At 44.7% G+C, this 17,866-nt stretch overlaps 1 protein-coding gene across 1 annotated transcript in view; it reads right to left on the bottom strand.

Annotated features, from left to right (window-relative positions):
• The window catches only part of GFOD1 (Gfo/Idh/MocA-like oxidoreductase domain containing 1), a 66,236-nt gene that overhangs the window by 46,772 nt on the left and 1,598 nt on the right, over window positions 1-17,866 (bottom strand). The gene's annotated exons all lie outside the window — the stretch shown is intronic.

The following is a 17,866-nucleotide window of genomic DNA, read 5'->3' as shown; positions in this document are numbered from 1 at the left end:
ACATCAAACTGGCCAATCACTGATAGATGGATAGTGATGGCTGAGTGCTGGTGAACTAGAGTCTTTGGTTTACTCTGTGCTTGGAAGTCAACAGCCTGGAAGCCGTGAGGGTCTGTGTCGGCCTGGGAGCCGTGAGGGTCTGTGCCAGCCTGGGAGCCGAGAGGGTCTGTGTCAGCCTGGGAGCCAAGAGGGATGTCGACTGCCTGGGAGCTGAGATGAATGTCGATGGCCTGGGAACCAAGATGGGTGTCAGCGGCCTGGGAGCTGAGATGGACGTCATTGGCATGGGAGCCAAGATGGGTATCGATGGCCTGGGAGCCGAGATGGGTGTCAACGACCTGATGGTAAATGGCTTGGAAGCCTATAGTGATCTCTGCTGGTGGAAGCTGGGAAGCTCTTCTCCTGGAAGCTATAGATGTTATTAGCTGGGAGGTAACCTGGGAGATGTAATAGCAGCAGAAGCATATCGCAGATATACATCACAGGTGACTCTGGAACAGGGAACCTGGAGCCTAGAACGTTGACTTCTGAGGAGTACAAGTTGTTCAAGGCAAGAAGGAAGGCCAGAGGCCTGGCCTATATCCCCCATGCCTGTCTGTGATTGGCTGCAAGTCGCAGCATCAATTAACCCCAGGAAGTACCTGTGCACACCTTTATCACATGATCAAGGGCACAGGTCAGATTATCAAGGTTACAGGGAAATCACTGGAGAATTCTTGTCATGTGACTGCAAGAGTCATGGCAGTGCCCATGCAGCATGGGACCGGCTTGGGATCAGCGTGGGACACCGACTAGGCCCCATGGAATCACCATACACATCATGCCACGGAGAATGACTGGGGACAGCGCTGAACTTGCATCTCAGAACGCACCAGTATGTGGGTAAGGAACACGGTCGCAGAGGTGGCCACGCACCTCGATTTCTCACAGATAAGCTGGAAAAGACACACGATTTTATGGAGCCTTTAGGTAGATCCCAGAGGGTAGAAAATGTGTAAAGTCATGAAAATAAAGGTATGCATCTGAGAGTCTCAATTTACAGTAGAACTGAGATACATTTTTCTTAAGGCATTATAAAAATGTACTGTATGTGTATGAAAATGTATGGTACAAAAAGTATGGGCATTAAACATGTAGATACAGCCACAAGGATCAGCAACCTTATGCTATCAGTGGGCAGACTAAAATCTAGTTGAGCTCAGTGCGCAAGATCCACATTATTATTTAATAAAAATAATATGAGAAACAAACATAAAGCATATTATATTAATGATAGAAAATATGTACAATACAATTTAAACTATAGAAATATAAAGTAGGAAAAGTACAGAGGTGAGAGCAGTAAGATACACAGTGATACCCCTTTTCCATTAGACAAGCTGGGTCTCACCTGGGATTTTGTACCCGGGTGCGACTTGGCTTGCAGACCATTTCCCAGAAAGCCAGGTGGGTGCCGTCACGTGGCAGGGCGGCGCTGGGAGATGAGAGCGTAACCCATGGGCTGCTTCTACATTGCAGTGAAGAGGACCTGGAATAACCGTTTCCACTGCCCCTGGACCCAGGAGCATCCCGGGTCCAATCCAGAAACTACCCGGGTTGGAGTCCTGGGTTAGTCGACCCGGGATTTCTGCTTTGGACACGTTTCCACTAGCGTCCCCGCACATTTACCTGGGTTATTATTGCTAGTGGAAAATTGGTGGGTTTAGGCTATTTGGTAGATTGCTATTTGTAATTGAATTATACAATTTTCTCTCTCTGCACATATTACATCAGCTCTAGCTGCAGTGCACATGGTTTTGTCCATTAAATAAGGAATTTGCTTTTGCAAACCAACCTGAATCACCACCCTAAAGGTGCTTCCCAAAACTATGTGGAATTTCTGCACTACCATAAAAAACTAGGCGTAAAGTGTTTTCAACTTTAGATTAGCTAACAGGAAAAGAGAGCTGAGAGCTTAAAAAATGTTGAGCTTTCGTCTTTGTGTTTGCTGTAACCAAGGCAAGTGGTCTAAAGGGCAGATTCGGCAAACAGTCAGCTCACAAGGTATTGAGAACTTTGGTATGCCAATTCAGGGGCATGATGTCAGTTATTCTGAATTGTGTGAAAAGATTTTTGTATTTGAGTGTGCATTCCCCTACAAACATAATTATGCATCTAAACAACAAACATAACCAAAAATGAACTCTATTTTTTCAAGATGAATAGAACAAAAATGAAAGGACTGCATGCAGGAAGGCACAGGGCTGGCACAGCCAAAGAGATATGGGTCAGGAAATCAGGAAACCACATAGGCTAAACATAATAGACACTTCAGGAAGCAGCATTCAAAGGGTAAGAGAATGAAATACAACCTAATATAGCATGTTACGGATTATCACCAGGAACATTTAATAAAAAGATCTGCAGATAATACCAGATTATTAAACATGTTTAAAAACCTGATTAAGCAATCAATTGGCGATTTTCATTGGGACTGCCAAATGGGGGAGCCCACACATCTAAAATTAATTGTGGCAATCATCTCCATATCTGAAAATTGTCACAATTAATTGCTGATGTATGGGGCCCTTTACATTACACACACACACACACATTAAAAAATATATATATATATTCTGGTATTTACTGGTATTTACTACTCTCTCACAGTATTTTATTTAAACATTTAAGGTCCATACACACTGGGCGATTTTTCCCAGCATGTATGGGGAAAATCGCTGGGCTGAAAATCGCTCTGTGCATACACACGGAGCGTTTTTCGCTCCTTCTAATCGATTTTCCCAGGGGTGGACGACTTTCATAGCAGGACGCTATGGAAAGCCATCCACCCCGTCGCTCATCTTCTGGTAATAACGGAAACAAAGCAAGCCATGCGAGGGGACCCAGTACACTTATACAGTGTCCATGTTGATTTAAGTCGACATAGACATAAAAAACATAGAAACCGCATGTTTGACCTGTTCCATGTCAACCTAATGCTTGTTTCGACCTAACGACCATGTCGACCTAATGCATGTTGATGTATTTCATGTGTCAACCTACTGACTGTCGACCTATAGTGGTCAACCTAATGACGGTCAAGCTAAGTTCTGCTGACCCTATGACCCATACCCCTAAATAACTACCACAGTAAAAGCAGGAATTCAAAGAATTATTTTCACTCATCCAGCATGTACATTGCAATCTTGGCCCACAATCCTGCGGGGCGATTGCCCAAAATGGGCTTCTTCAGGTGAAAAATTATAATGTTCTCATATAGGGCGGGATGTATTAATACACATCGCCGCCCTACGCCTGGCAGCCGCCGCGATGCTGCCGCATATGTACTAACATATGCGGCTAGCATAGGGGTGCGTTGACGGAGACCCCTGTGATACCTTTGATGTGGTCTGCGGGGGTCTCTGTCACATCCCGGCGGCTGGCAGTGTCCCCCTGCGTCTCCTCCCCCCCGCAGCTGGATGTCCTGCCGGCTGTGACACCTGCTGGGGGAGGAGATCAGGAGGACGGGAGGGGGCGCGCGGACGGTGGCGGCGATAGAAGCCCCGTTTCCGCATGGCAGGGTATCGCCACCCTCTGGGTGGCGATACCCTGCCATGCGGAAACGGGGCGGACGGGTATTGGTACATAGGAAAATGCGGTAAAACCCCCGTTTTATTGCATTTTCCCTTTAGTACATCCAGCCCATACTTTGGTTTAGCCTTAGGGTGAAATTTAGATTTGGTAATAAATCTCCAGTATTTTTAAAGCTGCAATCATTTACACTGCCAAATCAGTTTGATTTTGCAGTGTAAATGATTGCCGCTTTAAAAAAAACCTGGAGATTTCTTACCAAATCTCTCACTTTCTGAATCTCACATCCTATTAAATTTCACCTTTAGTATCTAATAATATGAATTAGAAAATTTGCCTCATAGACAATAGCCTGTACAAGAAAATGGAGCTTTGATTGCTTTATTGTAGTTTCAGGACAGCTTTTAACTTCTATTGTCTATCCATAGCAAAACTCCATTATTGACTGTACATCCAAATGGGTTCTGATTGATCGCACAATATTGAGAGTCGCACTGAGCAGTAAAGGGCCACTTACTGAAAACCTCCTCTGTATGCAATATCCTGGCTCTTGTCATTTGTGATGGAAAACAAGGCTTTGTGCAGACAGATGCAGCTACAATTAGATTTGCATGTCAGCAGCATACACATATTAAGGGAACAAATGTTAGTATTGAACAGAAAAGTAATTAGCTATTAATGCACCTTCATCTCTGGCCACTATGCTAAGGACATTACTATTATTATTATTAATAATAATAACACAAGCTGAATATATACTCCCTGAAGGCAAATTTAATGTCTTCTCCTGCAATTTAGAATGTTTTTGCACTTACAGTCTGTATATCGCAGAAAACACCCAACTAATCCAATCAGAGGAACACATGATACCTGTATTTATTCATTCAGCCTTAATTCATGTGCTTGCTCGTATGACTGGCCGTGTGATATCAAAACCAGGGAAGAAGTGCCACTTGGCTGTCTGTTCCAATTATTCATTTTTATAGATATGCCCCAGGGTGTTTGGATTAATAGGAATGTATGGAGGACAACCAGCAGGGCTTCTGGTTAGTAAAACAACGTCATCTAGATCTAGTAGGATACATTATCTAGAACCAGTTTGGCACAGAGGTGTGCACTGCAGTAAAGCATTTCATTATTGTATAAAGGTCAATATAGAGTTAAATATTTAATACTACTTATGAAATGTCCCTACCTGAAGACTTGTTTCACTCAGCTATAAAAGCTCGACAGTTGTAAGAAAGATGTCGATAAATCAATTGTTGGCATAGTCCTTTGTGCCACAGACTGTGTGCTTTAGATGGGGATGGAGAATGAGGAGGGAAATGTGATGTCTACATTATTAGGTCGACCACTAAAGGTTGAAAGGGCTTAGCAAGGTTGACACATAAAATATGTCGACATGGTCAACAAAAGCATAAGGTCGACAATGGGAAGTATTTGAGGGTGGTTTGTATTGTGCTCTACCAGGGTTGGGGTATAGGGTGGGAACAGTCGGGTGGGGGTGCTGTGTGGTTTGGTACAGTAAATTCTGGGGTTTGTCCACAACCCCTGTGGGTACTATTGTTTTTGGAGAAGAATTGCGCACTCTGTAAATGGTCAGGCTGAATGAGGGGCGGAGGAGAGGGGGGATTTGGGAATGTGGTAAATTACTCTATTGGTATGTGAAATACGACAGGTGCAAATTAACACAAACCAGATATATAGGGTTAAAGGATTTATTGGTTCAAAATGTAATCAATGTTCAATATATAGAGGGTACTGAAAAACTTATGTTGACCTTTTGGCTGTCGACCTTTCCATTGTCGCCCTACTGCTTGTGTCAACCTTACGGCCATGTCGACCTTTAGTGGTCCACCTAATGTACATCGGCCTCAATACGGTAGACCCTATGACCCATACCCTGGCAGCTACAGAACTAGGGCACGCACAATTCTGTACAGTCTGGCACAAAATGTAAGTGACCCAGCTATGTTTGTAATTCATTGTATAGTTACATGAGATGGAACCCTATGGCTGCTCACTTGTATTATGGCTTTGATACACAGCACATATATACACAGTCCTTCCTATGTCTGCAGAGAACTATAGACAAGGTAATGAATGAAATTAGATGGGGCAGATCTACAGGAGGGATTGAGATGTCCAATCACACTGAACCCAGGTGCACCAGGCTTCAAAAAGTGATAAAGTGGAGTGATAAACAACCAGCCACTAACTGTCATTTTCAAACCCAGTCTTTTACATGAGTTAGGAGCTGATTGTCTGGTAGTTTATCCCTCTCCACTTTTTCACTTTTTGAAGCTTGGTGAATCTGGCCTATAATCTGAAGAACTTTCAGCCTAAACTGAACGGACAACATGGTAATGAGTACAGTCTATACGTGAGCTTTATTTTAAGTGCATTATTTTTATTTACCTTACTTCCTTTAATTTAACAGATGTGCAGTGTCTTATGTAATAGCCTGCAAGATGAATTCTGATGAGCAGATCTGTAATTTGAAAGGGACAAGCATCTATAAAGAAAAAACAACATTGTTTTGTCTTGTAAATGAGATTGCCACTTTAAAAATACAGACTCACTCTCTCTGGAATTCCCACAGAGCCGGCATCTCCCAGGCTATTACATAAGCCACACAGTGTTAAATATAACCAGGATCCCTATAGTCTGTGGTGCGATTTCCCTGTCAAGATCCAGCTATATCAAATGCCTGTCTAAGCAGAATACAGTAGGTTGGAGTATGTTTAATACATAGCGGCCCTTATTCAGATCTGATTGCAGTACAAATTTGTTCTCAAAATGGGAAAAACCATGTGCACTACAGGTGGGGCAAATGATTAGAGTGCTATGCAATCTTTGCTATCTCTGTACTATTTACATACAATTCATACAATCTGCATTAGATTTGCACTATATAGTCATTGCTGCTCTGTCTATTTGGGTTTCAATTTGTGCTGTCACGGGAGCGCGCATCGGGAGCGCAAGGTAAAAAAACTGTGCGATCTGCATGCGATTTTGACTATATAGTCAAAATCTAATTTCAAATCTCACCGTTTGTACACAGCATAAGTCTTATTGAGCAAACAGAAATACAAATTTTCAAGACAAAAGAACAGGCTCTCCAACTGTATGATTTCAAACATATTGATCCTGTGTCGGTTGCTTGGAGTCCGAGGCTGCACTGTGCCCCCGGGGAAACTCGGGGGTGCCGAACATGCACGGGTGATCCCAAAATCACCATGCATTAGTAAGCACTTGCACTGCGCACTTTCCCTTCAGGCGACGCTTCACGTCCTTACCTCGTCCTTTTGGATGAGGTAGGACAATTTTTCACCCCCCCACCCCGGCCCTCTGGCTGAGGTATCTTTATTATTTATTTATTTATCTTATCCTCTCACGTTTGTCACTTTCACGTTCCTTGTTTTTTTGTAGTTTGTCACGTTTTTTGGGTAGTGTGGTCGACCCTTTCGGGCCTTCCATTTCCCCAATGTGCCGAAGCTCTCGCCTTTTGGGGAGAGCTTCGTGCCCCCCGAGGACGACCCCGAACCGCAAGGCGGAGGGAAGTCTACTGAGGGTCTCTCCAAACCTTCGGGTGCGGAGGACCCACCGTCCTAACCCTTCCGGGGGTGGAGGAATGAGGGTCTCTCTAAGCTTTGGCGAAGAGGACCCACCGTTCCCTATTTTCCCCTCTTCGGCCTTATGGTTGAGAGGGGTTAGGGGAAAAACGGGGCCCGTCTCCTTCGGGAGATGGCCCACTTCGATCGCACGGCCCCCTTTGCACGTGTTTAGGCACAGCACTGGTGGTAGGGAGCACACCTCGGGCTCCTGAGTTTTTTCAAACTCATTGATGCTGTGTGTGTCTTTGTCCATGACAGCTGCCAATCACAGCCTGAGTTTTACTAATGATACTAATGAAAATGATTGATAAAATCAGAGAGTCTTTGTGCATATACAATACAGACATTAAAGTATAATTTTAATGTATTTAATGTAAATTTTGTATAATTCTGTATGCAAATATTTATTAATATATGTAATATTCTTCCACAAACAGATGAATATTAGTTTATATTTGGTGTAACGGGCATATCAAAGTAAGAACTGCATCAATTCTAACTTTTTTTCATGTAGAACAATGTATGGCTAAGGTGCATACACACTGGGCTGTTAAAGTTTCTTTATAGCAGTGAATTACTTAAGGCCCCCATACACTAGCCGATTTTGGTCAGATTTCAGCCAGATCAGTCGGATCTGGCCGAAATCGGACCAAAATCGGCTAGTTTTGATGTCCCCTCAGATCCGATGCGCGGTCCCGTGCGCATCGGATCTGCGTTGGGTGGTCGGACCTGCTGCACGTCCGACCACCCGACTTGGGACCTAGTGGGGCGGCGCAGCGGTAGAGGGAGCAGGGGGGGCTGGGGACGCTGCGGGGGACACAGACGGCATAGAGCCGGCGGGAGCTGTCAGTACGGAAGGAAAAAAAAAAAAAGGCCATACAATGAATGGGCAGCCTGTGATTGGCTGAGCGCTCTCTCAGCCAGTCAGCAATTGGCTGAGAGAGCGCTCAGCAGCCAATCACAGGCTGCCCATTCATTGTATGGGCTTATTTTTTTCTTCGGTACAGACAGCTCCCGGCTCCCCCTGCCCGGCTCAGCTGTAAGTAATTGCCGCAGCTGTGTCCCCCGCAGCGTCCGTCCCCCCAGCCGCCTCAATGTCCCCCTGCCCCCTTCACATTGCAGCTCCCCTGGAGTTGCAAATGATACATCGCATGCGATATATCATTTGCAAAACTTGGCACATCAAGTGCCAAATCGTGTGTCCCCCTCCCGGGGAGCTGCAGGGGGGAATCAGGTCCGACTTGTCCTTAGGACAAGTCGGACTAATGTATGGGGGCCTTTAAAAACCAGCAAATCAGCCCAGTGACCGCGGCAGGTGTTTCTGGAAAGATATAACTTGAAAATAGACAGAAAGACTTCGGAGAGCACTGCCCCATGTATTTGTTCACGTGTCTCTGGGCATAATTCAGACCTGATGAAACGGCTGCAAATTCATAGGCCAGGTGATTATGGATAGGCTGCGCATGTGTACAGCCCGTAGAACACATGAGCGAGACCTGCAATAAAGACCTGCTTTATGATCATTTGCTGTTTGCAGGGGAATGTCAGGGAATACGCAGGCGGACAACATCTCCGCTTCTATAAACTCATACTTTAGTAATATACCCTGTAACTTTAGGTGAGTACTGGTATTTTTTTTCCATAGAAAAGGAACTGCCAAAAATGTTCTTCTCCTATCAATTTCACTAATAGCAAGAGCTCAGGGACCTAATCATTGCATCAACATAATTTCACTGTAAGGGATCAATATGAGAAACTGAACTTTGTCCAAAATAAATTTTCCCATTTGTCTGACAGAACAAACATAGGCAACAAAGGGGGTTATTCTGGTTGATTCGCAAGGCTGGAATGGATGTTACTCATTCGCAGCCGAGTGGGATCCACCTACATCATGCAATGGTCGGCGACCATTGAATGATGGTGAAGGTGCACGCATTTAAAAGTGACTCTGAAATAGTTCTATAAAGCAGCAATTCGTGTGTGTCTGACATGCGATCAGACATATGTGCTGCATGTATGGGAGTACAGAGAACTTGTGCAGAACTTTGCTACTTGGTGAGTGGGGAACCATTTTCAACTTAACACGAGGAAAACTAGGGAGCTGGTAGTTGAGGAAACATCAGCATACCCCCCCAACTCCTGTGAGCATTCAGGAAATGGATATTGAGATCGTAAGAACTTACAAGTACCTAGGTTTTCACCTTAACAATAAACTTGACTGGTCTGATAATTATGCTGCTCTGTACAGGAAAGGGCATAGTAGACTTTATCTGCTGAGGAGACTGAGGTCCTTTGGAGTGAAGGGAGTGCTCCTGAAGACCTTCTTCAACTGTGTAGTGGCATCGGCCATATTCTACGGAGTGGTCTGCTGGGGCAGCAGTGTTTCAGCAGCCGACAATAAGAGACTAAACAGACTGGTAGGGAAGGCCAGTTCTGTCCTAGGAATGCCTTTTGATTCTGTAGAGATTGTGGGTGAGAGGAGAATGATCAGCAAGATAACATCATTATTGGATAATGCTTCACACCCGCTCAAAAGCGTTTTGAAGGATCTGTGTAGCACTTTCAGTGATAGGTTGCTTCACCCTCAATGCTCAACGGAGAGATATCGCAGATCGGTCCCTCCGGCTGCAATTAGAATGTACAACTGTCATATTCTGAAGAAGACCTGCATGTTCCTAGATTCTTGAGTTATATTGTTTGAATCTTATCTTATTATGTGTGTTCTTATTATTATGCTATTACTCTTATCTGTACTTGAACCTTGCTGTAACGATTGACAATTTCTCCATTGTGAGATGAATAAAGGAATTCTATCTAATCTGTGTCGGACCCCTCCCGGCAGCAGGGAACAGGGATCACATGATATACATTACATGCAGAAGGTGTATCGAATGTGACCATGCCCCACAGGAGGGTCCCGGGCAGCTGGAGAGGGATTTTATGCGACTTCCCAGAGGGGGAGTGGCATAGTGTATGGGCACCTTAAGGATTTATTGCAGTATTGACATTGTGGGTTGTAATGGGGAGTGGCCACCTAAAGGCAGGTAGACAGTTATGGGGGAGTGTCTCAACCTGTGACTGCTCTCCCATATGTCAATAAAATGCCACCAGTGTTTTATAACCAAAGCCCATACTGCGCATCCATAGGCTGACTCAGGTTGAGCGATGTGCATCTGATGGATGTATCTACATACACAAGTGACAGATATCAGGTGCCTCCAGTGGGCATTTTAATACATACAGTGTTGCCGGATGCTGGCTAATCTTGGATGTTTTTTATAAAAGGGCAATCGGTCGGGTTGGTTGGGTCCCATCGCATACCTTAACTTAAGGTATGCGATGGCACCCGACGGGTGCCCTGCCAGGAAACAAGTACCGGGCAATCATTTACAAGGCAAAAAATTTCAGAAATTGGTCAGAATATGGCACCTCTTTTCCCTGTTAATCCTGGTAGTCAAGTTATTTGCAATTAAGGGCAGAATGTACTATTGCGGCCTAAATTCAGAAAACTGCCGTTTTCAGGGGTTTGGGCACATTTCCCATAAGTACTAGGCTCCGAAATGCAATACTTGTACAAGATACTATAGGCAATGTCACCTATAGATGGGACTGTCTAATACCCCTCTCCCATTGCACAAATAACCCGTGTCGACCCGGGTCGGCATGCGGTGTGAAAGAGCCATTTCAAATATCCTGGGTCCAGCAACCTCGCAATCCGACCCCGGTCGGACCTGGGTTGCTGGGCAGCGTGAATGGGTAACCCAGGTCAAGCGAAAAAGGTCCTGTGCACTTCTACGGAGGAGGCAGCAGCATCACCTCAGTGCAGCCTTCTCCCCTGCCTGACCTGACCCACCCCTGGATGACTACAGCGACCCAGCAATAAGCCGGGTCGCTGTGAGCTGCTAAATTTCCTGGGATGGAAATACTCAGCGGTCAGATGTCGCCCATGGGAATGCGGGCATGCCGATGTGTGCCGAGGCAGGCAGCTAACGTCACATAACGTCAGTCACCCACCCTGTCTTCGGCCGGAAGCCTGCAAATATAAGTCTGTCTACACCGACTTATATTGTGAGCACTGGAGAAATCATTTGTTTCTCCTGCTGCGGGCACAAGCGACGGGATGTGTCTTTGTTACACATTCCCTCATATGGTTGTGAGGGGAAACAGCGGCGGGGTGGGGGGGCAGCATCACAAGGACTCAATACCAAGTCAACTAAAATCACCCCCTTTATGTATGGACCTTTCGATTCTCAGCCTAAGAAGTCCACTGACTGGCTCAAGAAAAGTTTGACTTGATCAAAGAAAGGTCATATGCAAAAGTAAACAATTCTTTCACCTACACAATACCCGAATTAGGTTGCAAGTCACAATCACCTTGAAGCAATGTGGAAAAGCTGGAATTTCTGGTGGCTCTTGCTGCTGCACACTGAACTTTAAAGACTTCTCCTAGCACACAGCTATGGTATCTGCTATTTGCATAGACACAGGCCCAGGCTATTTCCTTACTTATTTCTAGGGCATAATCTGTATGAAGTGCCGAAGAAAATGGGAGTATTTACAGTATGAGGTGTACAATTGGCAAGCACTACTTTCCTTCAGCTCATTTACATTACTGACACAAGTAATTGGCAATATATAAACTTCATATGTAATACTGGAAGTTGAATGCTGTGACGATGTTTTTGCACATAAACTATTATCGGCAATCTGTGTGCATGCATCAGATTCAAGGTACCTTAGCAACGTTGCTCACAGTGAGGATTTATTTTGCAGTCAGTAGTCATTTGGGGGAGGAAACAGGGTATGGTGGCAAAAATTCAGGCAGGTCGTGACCATTTTGGGGGTGATTTTTGGCTCCATTTATGAGCCTGCATGCAGAAAACTGCAGGTGGGGCAGATGTAACATGTGCATAGAGAGTTAGATTTGGGTGGGCGGTGTACTTCAAACTACTGTAATATCTATATTGCAGTGTAAAAATAAAGCAGCCAGTATTTACCCTGCACAGAAACAATAAAACACCCAAATCTATCTCTCTGCACATGTAAATCAGCCCCACCTGCAGTGCATACGGTTTTGTCCATTAGAGAGTGATGGTGCCTTTCCGAGTGAATCAGAATAACCCCCAAAGTTTCCCCATGGAACAGAGCTCTACAGACATCACACATTACTTACAACCCTACACTAGCTGCTCAGTGGTAAAGCAAATATAGCCATGTGGCTTACAGACTGGTCGGAGCTGGATCATTAGGTTGGCAGTGAATTGGTCGAACGCTATTAATCAAGAGTGAATAGGTCAACACAGGAAAAATGTCAACACAATCAAAAGGTTCACATGGAAATGGTTGACATAAGTTTTTCATGGTTTCTTTATGTCTATGTCGACATTGGCCCCAAATTAGTGTAACGCGTACCCTTGCATGGCTTGCATAGTGTTAACCCGTCCGCCCCTCCCTCGGACCAGACTTCCTCGTCGGCAGTGCAGCCTGTAGCCCATAGGCTACAATGGGCTAGCACCATCTCAGAATGGTGGTAGCCCCAGCTTTACATCCCCTATACTAACTTATGGGGAATGTGGGTGCGAGCAGAACAGGAAGAGACTGGAGGTTGCTGCTGCGGTCCCTCCTACATACATTCTGGTGATACTTAATATTTGTGGAATTAGCCACAAATATTATATGATAAATGGGCCACATAACGTGAAGCAGTCCTGACAGAGCAGTACACTGGGTCCATTATAAAATGCTAAAACTGCACACAATCAGCTTCTCTGTGTTCCTGCCCATCTACTTAATTCAAGGTACACATGCAATTTGCAGACTTTGGAAACACCCCCGTAAAATTAACACCCAGTTTTAGCTTTGTGGATAAACCTGAAAATAGTGAAAACAATAAAAATGTCACATCAAAGTCTAATCCTCATTTTAAAGCCACACCCTTTAGTAACTAACATATTGCTTTTGCTTCTTCCTTCTAACAATCAGCATGGTTTTTAGGTTTTCATATAATCACTGAGCGAGAGGGTATTGTTGACACTGCATGTACTACTCACTTTTGGCTGTTTGAAGTTTTTTAATTAGACTGCAATAGGGCAAACAAATGTGCAGCCGGAAAGGAGCGCACTATTAGAGACGATTAAACCCGATAAAACATTGGGTGTGAAAAACTCAAAATTTTTCCGGAATTTTTTTCCAATGTTTTACTGATGTTATTTACAGTATCTGGTGATGCTATTTAAATTGCACGATAAAAAAGCATGAACTCCCCTGAAAACACAGTTTCAGTAAAACATGTGTTTTCACCCACGAGGCCCCTTTTGATGGAAACTTGGGCTGCTTTCGGGGGTTTTGGGCGCGTGAAACAATAACCGTGATAAGCTGCAGCACGTCCGTTTTTTTGGGCTTATTCGATAGCACCAGCGATCGCGGGGAATAGGATATGCCGGTATAAGTGTAAGGGCTTCTTATTTTTACCATGTGTTTTATCATGTGTTCTTTTGCCTTTAGGGTTGTTCCGAGGGCTTTATTTGGACATGATCGCAGAGCTCCGAATGCTCGGATTTAGGGGGAGGGCAGCTGACATCACCGGATGTCAGCTGCCTGTCCATTTCCCAGCGCGTATGCATATGTAATTGACTTGGGAGTCACTTTTATATGCGTTTTTCAATGGTCGGCGACCATCGAAAGATGTGGAAGGGTCCCCCTACCCTGCAAATTCACAAGCCTATGCGAGCAAGTAACCCTTGCGAATGAGTGGCCTCAGCAAACCATTTGCAAGATGGGGTTTGGTAGACTTGCAAGGCTGCGAATTTGCAGCCTTGCGAATCAAACAGAATAACCCCCTTACTCGGCACTGCAAAGGCCAAGAAGATGAGGCAACACCTGCGTTTTACGTCGGTGTTTCACTCACTGCGGACCGTGCACATGTACCGTCATTCGATAATTGCTCGGCCTGCGAATTCGCAGCCGAGTGAATGGGTCTGAATTGTGCCCTGAGTCAGACAGATCTCACTGCACTGATACAAATAGCAAGTATTAGCATATAGTGTTTGAAGAAATAAATGTACTCATTTGTGCATAACTCTGTCCAGTTCTAAGTCAGATGGATTTTTGCTATATCTGTCTTTGGGGTGGAAACTGGGTGGCAACAATGCGAACGCACTGAACTATTTTGTATTGCGTGTTTAGCTACATGTTTAGCTAACTGGATACAATGATAAGTAACATCTGATTGGTTGCTATGGACAATGTGTCCACTTGTCTTTTTTTAAGAATGAAAAAATCTCCCTCTGGAATAATTAGTGATGTAAGAAAAAAATTTAAGCCAGGATCGACAATGTCTAAATCGACCATGCTTAGTCAAACCCGTCTAATTAGACGCCTAAAGAAAGTCGATCACGTCTAGGGTGACAGTAACGAAGTTTAGACTCAAGTGTTAGGTCAATGGGAATGTGTTCATTTAAAATAAAGTGTTTTTCTTTGTTTTTTTGGTGTCAAAAAATCAGTAATTGTATTATGTGGAGGGGCATGCTATTTAAAATATATTTAATTTATTTTTTTATTATTTTTTTACACATGAAGTCACAGGGGGATGGGGCGCCACTTATTAGATATTCACTGTGCCTGGTCCCGCTCATTACATATGCATGGAGCAGGACCAGCGCAGCGCTCCCTCCACCACCAGCTCTACGGGGGGCAGCTTCTGCTGCCTATGTCCCCACCAGCCCTCCTTCTCCCCCACACATTCCGGCGCAGACACGGAGGCTTCCATCTCCCTGCCTTCCACTGTCCCCCCGGTTCCCTGCGGAATTTGCCGGGGGTATTTTTGGTGTCCACATTGACCTTTGTCGACATAGGCACCAAAAATACTTGAAAAACTCATGTCGGCCACATAACTGTCGATCAAACTCCTGGCGACCTGCTGCATGCATCTAACTTTTGTTACTGTCGATCTAAACACGGTCGAATATCTATAGGTGTTTAACTAGATGGGTGCGACTAAGGGTGGTCTCCCATAACATGATGGAACTAGACACGTTGATCCGCTATACCCTAACCAGGGAGATATATCCAATCTTCACAGGTTCTCAAAAGCATCCCTGAGCAGAGGAGAATCTAAGGGGTGGTCCGGGGGTGCACCGTACCACCCATTAGACTGCCCCGCCGTTCTGCACCTTTAAATTGAATCTCCGCTGTTTTATCACACCAAAAACATGGCCACGGGAGGGCTGCGCGCATGCCCGATTGCATGCAGCTCCTCCCATTGTCCTTTGCGGAGCGGCTCCCTCCGTCTCTCTGTCCTCCTCCTCATGCTGCTGCAGCAGGCTAGAGTGTGCAGCGTGCAGGGTCTGGGTCGCGGCAGTGGAGATTGACAGTCCTGGGCGCCAGGTGGCACAAAAAACATTAAGTAAGTGAAAGTGCCTCAGCCAGCAGCCTGTCTACCTCCACATTGTGGCATGCCTTGCCCTGCCCAGTGCCCTGCCCTTAGAAAAAAAAAAAAACAAGGTAATCTGTCCCCCCAGGCCCTGTGGGGGTGGATAGTGGGAGCCCTTGGTTTTAACCCAATGCATGCTGTCACCCAGGTTGGGAACTGTCAGCGAGCGTCTGGCTTTGCCCACACTGAGAGGTGCTCTGCGTGCTCCCGTCACCCACTCATAACAAGTGACGGGGCCGCGCAATTCCTGCATGCAGGATAAATGTAGTGAGATCACCGGTCAGTGCCAGTGTCTGGTCAGTGCCAGTGTCGGAGAACACTGGCCCTGACAGATTGCTCAGCACACCTCGCTGACACATAGCTGTGCAGATCTGTGTGCTAAGCGATCTTGCTGAGTGATCTGAGCGATCTACATTGCTCAGATCACTCAGCAGTGTCGCCCCATGTGTAGGCCCTATTAGGGTAGCTTTCCCGTGATATTCCCATATTCATCTGATTAATGCAAACAGCTTTGAGTAACACTGTGTAAACATAAAGATGCAACAGCGCGCATCACCTCTCACCGCTCATCACCAAGACGAACACACTGGGTGGCTTTTGACCTGAAAGCAGCTCAAATGGTAAAAGTGAGCTTTCAGCTCAAAATCACCCTGTGTGTATGGGCTTAAACAATAGCAACATGTAGGATTACTAAACGAAAATATACTCATTGAGGTATATTTACTTAATTGTAGAGATTTTAGAAGTGAACATGTTGAACGTAGCAACCAATCAAATTCTACCTATTATCTTCTACAAGGTGCTACATAAATGATATGCAGCATCTGATTGGTTGCTTGGGCAATATCTCCAGTTCTAAAAACCTGCACTTTAGTAAATATACTTTTGTACTTTTAAGGTAAAAAAAGCTTTATGAATAGAAAAAGTTGGATGAGTCAGATTTTATTGCGTAAAATAAGTACAAAATTACTCCATGTAAACCATGACAATGTTACACATACTTTTTAAAATATCAGTATGACTACATTTCCTGCCTCTGCAGTTCCTGTTTCGCAAACAGATCAGCATGTGAAAAGTGTCTTACCAATGCACTCACTCCCACAATTGTAACTCATTCATTTACTCACATCTTGACATACTAAAAATGGGCAAAATATGTGTCAGGCAATTGGCCAATAATTGTATTGGCCAACCAAGACTACACAGTGGGGGTTATTCTGGTTGACATGCAGCGCTGCATGTAATTTTTCACCCGCACGCCGTTTGCATACCATACCCCTTTGCAGTGCGAATTCCCCCCGCATGGCTGCGAATGGATTTTTATCATAAAAATCCATTTGCAGCCTATGGGGAAACACCCACATCATTCGATGGTCACCGACCATCGAATGATGTAGAAGGTACACGCAAAACTAAGACACTCTCAGATGTCTTAGCTTTGCGTGTATTCCTAAGGGGAGAATGGCGGACAGCTGACATCCGGTGATGTCAGCTGCCCGCCTTCAGTCACTGGATAATTACCATGGGAATGCCCATGAAACGCTGGGCGTTCACACGGGCGCGACTACCCGCCAACCGCCCCAGGCCCACAGTGGAGAAATGTGCAGATCAAAAACATTGCACTCCTATGTGAATTCGCATGCGCAGTGTATGAACCAGTATTAACCCCCAGCTTGTGGCTAGATTAGGTGATTTATGTGTTTATAATTTCTTCACATTTAATTTGTTTTACCCTCTTACTAAGCTAATTTACCAAAGAAAGGCAGTAAGTCAGGGTTAATTGTGCACTATCACTTTTTTTCAGCACACTATTGTGGGAAATGTGCACTTCATACACAAATGAACAAAGACTCCCACTACAATTTTGGCTTTACAAAATATCTGTTTCAAGTGACGTCCCTTTCAGTTCAATATATAGTAATGGCAGATATTGTTGTGGGCATGGACACTGTAGATGACCCCAAATGTGTCACTGAAATATGCAACTTAAAAAGTCCATTAAGCGCAGTAGCACATTATACATACAGTATGTGCAATAAAATCACAGCCAAATCCAGGTACTACACTCTACATCACATACCACACAAGAGGCAATACATGGAACAATAACATAATATTGCCTTGGATGCACCTTTGCACATATGAGCTGTGATTCACTTCTACCAATGCAATCTATAATGTAGTTCAGGGTAACATGAGAGATAGGGTATATATTTAGGGTAGCACTGGCTCTTGTCATATTAGGACG

Source organism: Crinia signifera, chromosome 5, assembly GCF_055691185.1.
Source record: "Crinia signifera chromosome 5, ASM5569118v1, whole genome shotgun sequence".
NCBI lineage: Eukaryota > Metazoa > Chordata > Amphibia > Anura > Myobatrachidae > Crinia > Crinia signifera.
This window is presented reverse-complemented; position numbering and strand designations above follow the sequence as displayed.